Source organism: Lolium rigidum, chromosome 6 (genome assembly GCF_022539505.1).
Source record: "Lolium rigidum isolate FL_2022 chromosome 6, APGP_CSIRO_Lrig_0.1, whole genome shotgun sequence".
Lineage (NCBI taxonomy): Eukaryota > Viridiplantae > Streptophyta > Magnoliopsida > Poales > Poaceae > Lolium > Lolium rigidum.
This window is the reverse complement of record NC_061513.1, coordinates 215,961,822-215,967,670: the sequence shown is the minus strand read 5'-3', so window position 1 is coordinate 215,967,670 and position 5,849 is coordinate 215,961,822.

Sequence of the window (5,849 nt, the reverse complement as noted above, 5' to 3'; positions counted from 1 at the left end):
CTATACCACCAAATTCTCTAAGAAGGGTTTGTAAAACAAAATCTTTCTTTTCCCCTTCTTCCATATCACCGAGTGTAAGAAACATGTGTTGGATTATAGGATTGAGATTAACAAATTTAGTTTCCAACATGCGAACTAAAGCGAGCAGCAGCAATTTCATAAGTAGGAGCAAGTTCTACCAAGTGTCTATCTTCAAAATCTTCAACGGTACTAACATGATTGAAAATTTCTTCTATATTATTTCTCCCAACTATAGACCCACGTCCTACCGGTATGTCTTTTACGGTAAAATTAAAAGGAAACATGTTGAAATAAGTAAAGCAAATATGAGTAACTAATTTTTTTTGTGTTTTTGATATAGAAAGCAAGACAGTAAATAAAGTAAAGCTAGCAACTAATTTTTTTTGTGTTTTGTTTAAGTGCAGCAAACAAAGTAGTAAATAAAATAAAGCAAGACAAAAACAAAGTAAAGAGATTGGGAAGTAGAGACTCCCCTTGCAGCGTGTCTTGATCTCCCCGGCAATGGCGCCAGAAAAAGAGCTTGATGTGTGCAGTTGACACACGTCCGTTGGGAACCCCAAGAGGAAGGTGTGATGCAGACAGTAGCAAGTTTTCCCTCAGAAAGAAACCAAGGTTTATCGAACCAGGAGGAGCCAAGAAGCACGTTGAAGGTTGATGGTGGCGGAATGTAATGCGGCGCAACACCAGGGATTCCGGCGCCAACGTGGAACCTGCACAACACAACCAAAGTACTTTGCCCCAACGAAACAGGGAGGTTGTCAATCTCACCGGCTTGCTGTAACAAAGGATTAACCGTATTGTGTGGAAGATGATTGTTTGCGAGAAAACAGTAAAACAAGTATTGCGATAGATTGTATGCGATGTAAAGAATAGGACCGGGGTCCACAGTTCACTAGAGGTGTCTCTCCCATAAGATAAAAGCATGTTGGGTGAACAAATTACGGTCGAGCAATTGACAAATAGAGAGGGCATAACAATGCACATACATGATATGATAAATATAGTGAGATTTAATTGGGCATTACGACAAAGTACATAGACCGCTATCCGAGCATGCATGTATGCCTAAAAAGTCCACCTTCGAGGTTATCATCCGAACCCCTTCCGGTATTAAGTTGCAAAATAACGAGACAATTGCATTAAGTATGGTGCGTAATGTAATCAATAACTACATCCTTAGGCATAGCATCAATGTTTTATCCCTAGTGGCAACAAGCACATCCACAACCTTAGAACTTTACGTCACTGTCCCAGATTTAATGGAGGCATGAACCCACTATCGAGCATAAATACTCCCTCTTGGAGTTAAGAGCAAAAACTTGGCCAGAGCCTCTACTATAACGGAGAGCATGCAAGATCATAAACAACACATAGGTAATAACTTGATAATTAATGATACGTCTCCGACGCATCGATAATTTCTTATGTTTATGCCATATTATTGATGATACCTACATGTTTTATGCACACTTTATGTCATATTCGTGCATTTTCTGGAACTAACCTATTAACAAGATGCCGAAGTGCCGATTCTTTGTTTTCAGCTGTTTTTGGTTTCGTAAATCCTAGTAACGAAATATTCTCGGAATTGGACGAAACAAAGACCCGGGGGCCTATTTCGCCACGAACCTTCCGGAAGACCGAAGAGCATACGAAGTGGGGCCACGAGGTGGCCGGACCACAAGGCGGCGCGGCCAAGGGGGCCCGCGCCGCCCGTGGTGTGGGCCCCTCGTCAGCCCCCCGACTCGCCCTTCCGCCTACTTAAAGCCTCCGTCGCGAAACCCACGATGCGAAAAACCACGATACGGAAAACCTTCCGGAGACGCCGCCGCCGCCAATCCCATCTCGGGGGATTCGGAGATCTCCTCCGGCACCCTGCCGGAGAGGGGATTCATCTCCCGGAGGACTCTACGCCGCCATGGTCGCCTCCGGAGTGATGAGTGAGTAGTTCACCCCTGGACTATGGGTCCATAGCGAGTAGCTAGATGGTTGTCTTCTCCTCATTGTGCTTCATTGTTGGATCTTGTGAGCTGCCTAACATGATCAAGATCATCTATCCGTAATACTCTATGTTGTGTTTGTCGGGATCCGATGGATAGAGAATACCATGTTATGTTAATTATCAAGTTATTGCATATGTGTTGTTTATGATCTTGCATGCTCTCCGTTATTAGTAGAGGCTCGGCCAAGTTGATGCTAGTAACTCCAAGAGGGAGTATTTATGCTCGATAGTGGGTTCATGCTCGCATTGACACACGGGACGATGTGAAAGAAAGTTCTAAGGTTGTGTTGTGCTGTTGCCACTAGGGATAAAACATTGATGCTATGTCCGAGGATGTAGTTATTGATTACATTACGCACCATACTTAATGCAATTGTCTGTTGTTAGCAACTTAATACTGGAGGGGGTTCGGACGATAACCTGAAGGTGGACTTTTAGGCATAGATGCAATTGGATGGCGGTCTATGTACTTTGTCATAATGCCCAATTAAATCTCACTATACTTATCATGACATGTATGTGCATTGTTATGCCCTCTCTATTTGTCAATTGCCCGACTGTAATTTGTTCACCCAACATGCTTTTATCTTATGGGAGAGACACCTCTAGTGAAGCTGTGGACCCCGGTCCATTCTTTAATACTGAAATACAAATCTGCTGCAATACTTGTTTTACTATTTTCTCCGCAAACAATCATCTTCCACACAATTCGGTTAATCCTTTGTTACAGCAAGCCGGTGAGATTGACAACCTCACTCGTTTCGTTGGGGCAAAGTACTTTGGTTGTGTTGTGCGGGTTCCACGTTGGCGCCGGAATCCCGGTGTTGCGCCGCACTACATCCCGCCGCCATCAACCTTCAACGTGCTTCTTGGCTCCTCCCGGTTCGATAAACCTTGGTTTCTTTACGAGGGAAAACTTGCTGCTGTGCGCATCATACCTTCCTCTTGGGGTTGCCCAACGAACGTGTGAAATACACGCCATCAAGCATATTTTCCGGCGCCGTTGTCGGGGAGATCAAGACACGCTGCAAGGGGAGTCTCCACTTCTCAATCTCTTTACTTTGTTTTTGTCTTGCTTTATTTTATTTACTACTTTGTTTGCTGCATTATATCAAAACACAAAAAAAATAGTTGCTAGCTTTACTTTATTTACTGTCTTGCACTCTATATCAAAAACACAAAAAAATAGTTTACTTGCATTTACTTTATCTAGTTTGCTTTATTTACTACTGCTAAAATGGCCAACCCTGAAAATACTAAGTTGTGTGATTTCACTAGCACAAATAATAATGATTTCCTATGCACACCTATTGCTCCACCTGCTACTACAACGGAATTCTTTGAAATTAAACCTCGCTTTACTTAATCTTGTTATGAGAGAGCAATTTTCCGGTGTTAGTTCGATGATGTTGCTGCCCATCTCAATAATTTTGTTGAACTATGTGAAATGCAAAAGTATAAAGATGTAGATGGTGATATTATAAAATTAAAATTGTTCCCTTTCTCATTAAGAGGAAGAGCTAAAGATTGGTTGCTATCTCTCGCCTAAGAATAGTATTGATTCCTGGACTAAATGCAAGGATGCTTTTATTGGTAGATATTATCCCCCTGCTAAAATTATATCTTTGAGGAGTAGCATAATGAATTTTAAACAATTAGATAATGAACATGTTGCTCAAGCTTGGGAAAGAATGAAATCTTTGGTTAAAAATTGCCCAACCCATGGACTGACTACTTGGATGATCATCCAAACCTTCTATGCAGGACTAAATTTTTCTTCGCGGAATTTATTGGATTCAGCTGCTGGAGGTACCTTTATGTCCATCACTCTTGGTGAAGCAACAAAGTTCCTTGATAATATGATGGTTAATTACTCTGAATGGCACACGGAAAGAGCTCCACAAGGTAAGAAGGTAAATTCTGTCGAAGAATCCTCTTCCTTGAATGATAAGATTGATGCTATTATGTCTATGCTTGTGAACGGTAGGACTAATGTTGATCCTAATAATGTTCCGTTAGCTTCATTGGTTATTCAAAATTCTAGGCCATATCCTGCTAATGGTAACTCTTATGGTAGATATGTTTCACCTAATGAGGAAAAGATGTTAGAAATTGAAAGATCCACCAAGAGCTTTATGCAATCACAATATGAGCAAAATAAATTGTTTACTAAAACTATGAATGAACAATCTACCTTGTTGAAGAATATAGGAAATCAACTTGAAAATTTGAATATGGAGATTTACGGGTTGCAAACTAAACTTGCAAATGCTGAAGACCGAATCTCATACATGTCTGCGTCACAATCTTCTTTAATTAATAAAATGGCTGCTAAACCTGAGGATATTGAAAATAAAATTGTTACTACAGCAAATGCCATCCAAGTTAGAATTAATGAGAATATAAGATTAATGGCTGAACTCGCGTGCTAGGTGGGATAGTGAAGAAAATGAAAAACTAGCTAAAGAGGAAAATGTAGCTAAAGTTTGGACTATTACCACCACTAGCAATGCTAATGATTCACATGTTGCTGCACCTCCTACTATCAATGGTAAAATAATTGGTGTTGGAAATGCTTCTACTCCTAGTGCAAAGCGCGCAAAATTACCTGAAACTGCTAAAACTGCTGAAACTGCCTGTGATAAAACTGCTGAAATTTTTTCCAACCTTGGGGATGATAATCCCATTGCTTTAGATTGTAATGATTTAGATTTTGATGATTGCCACATCTCTGAAGTTATAAAGTTCTTGCAAAAACTTGCTAAGAGTCCCAATGCTAGCGCTGTAAACTTGGCTTTCACAAAACATATTACAAATGCTCTCATAAAAGCTAGAGAAGAGAAACTAAAACTTGAAACTTCTATTCCTAGAAAGCTAGAGGATGGTTGGGAGCCCATCATTAAAATGAGAGTCAAATATTTTGATTGTAATGCTTTATGTGATCTTGGTGCAAGTATTTCTGTTATGCCTAAAAAAGTCTATGATATGCTTGACTTGCCACCATTGAAAAACTGTTATCTGGATGTTAATCTCGCTGATAATGCTAAAAAGAAACCTTTGGGGAAAGTTGATAATGTGCATATTATGGTTAACAATAACCTTGTCCCCGTTGATTTTGTTGTCTTGGATATTGAATGCAATGCATCTTGCCCCATTATATTGGGAAGACCTTTTCTTCGAACCGTTGGTGCTACTATTGATATGAAGGAAGGTAATATTAAATATCAATTTCCTCTCAAGAAAGGTATGGAACACTTCCCTAGAAAGAGAATGAAGTTACCTTATGATTCTATTATTAGAACAAATTATGATGTTGATGCTTCATCTTTTGATGTTACTTGAGTTACACTTTCTGCGCCTAGCTGAAAGGCGTTAAAGAAAAGCGCTTATGGGAGACAACCCATGTTTTTACTACAGTATTTTTGTTTTATATTTGAGTCTTGGAAGTTGTTTAATACTGTAGCAACCTCTCCTTATCTTAGTTTTGAGTTTTGTTGTGCCAAGTAAAGTCTTTGATAGTAAAGTAAGTACTAGATTTGGATTACTGCGCAGTTCCAGATTTCTTTGCTGTCACGAATCTGGGTCTACCTCCCTGTAGGTAGCTCAGAAAATTAAGCCAATTTACGTGCATGATCCTCAGATATGTACGCAACTTTCATTCAATTTGAGCATTTTCATTTGAGCAAGTCTGGTGGCCTAATAAAATTTATCTTTACGGACTGTTCTGTTTTGACAGATTCTGCCTTTTTATTTCGCATTGCCTCTTTTGCTATGTTGGATGAATTTCTTTGATCCATTAATGTCCAGTAGCTTTATGCAATGTCCA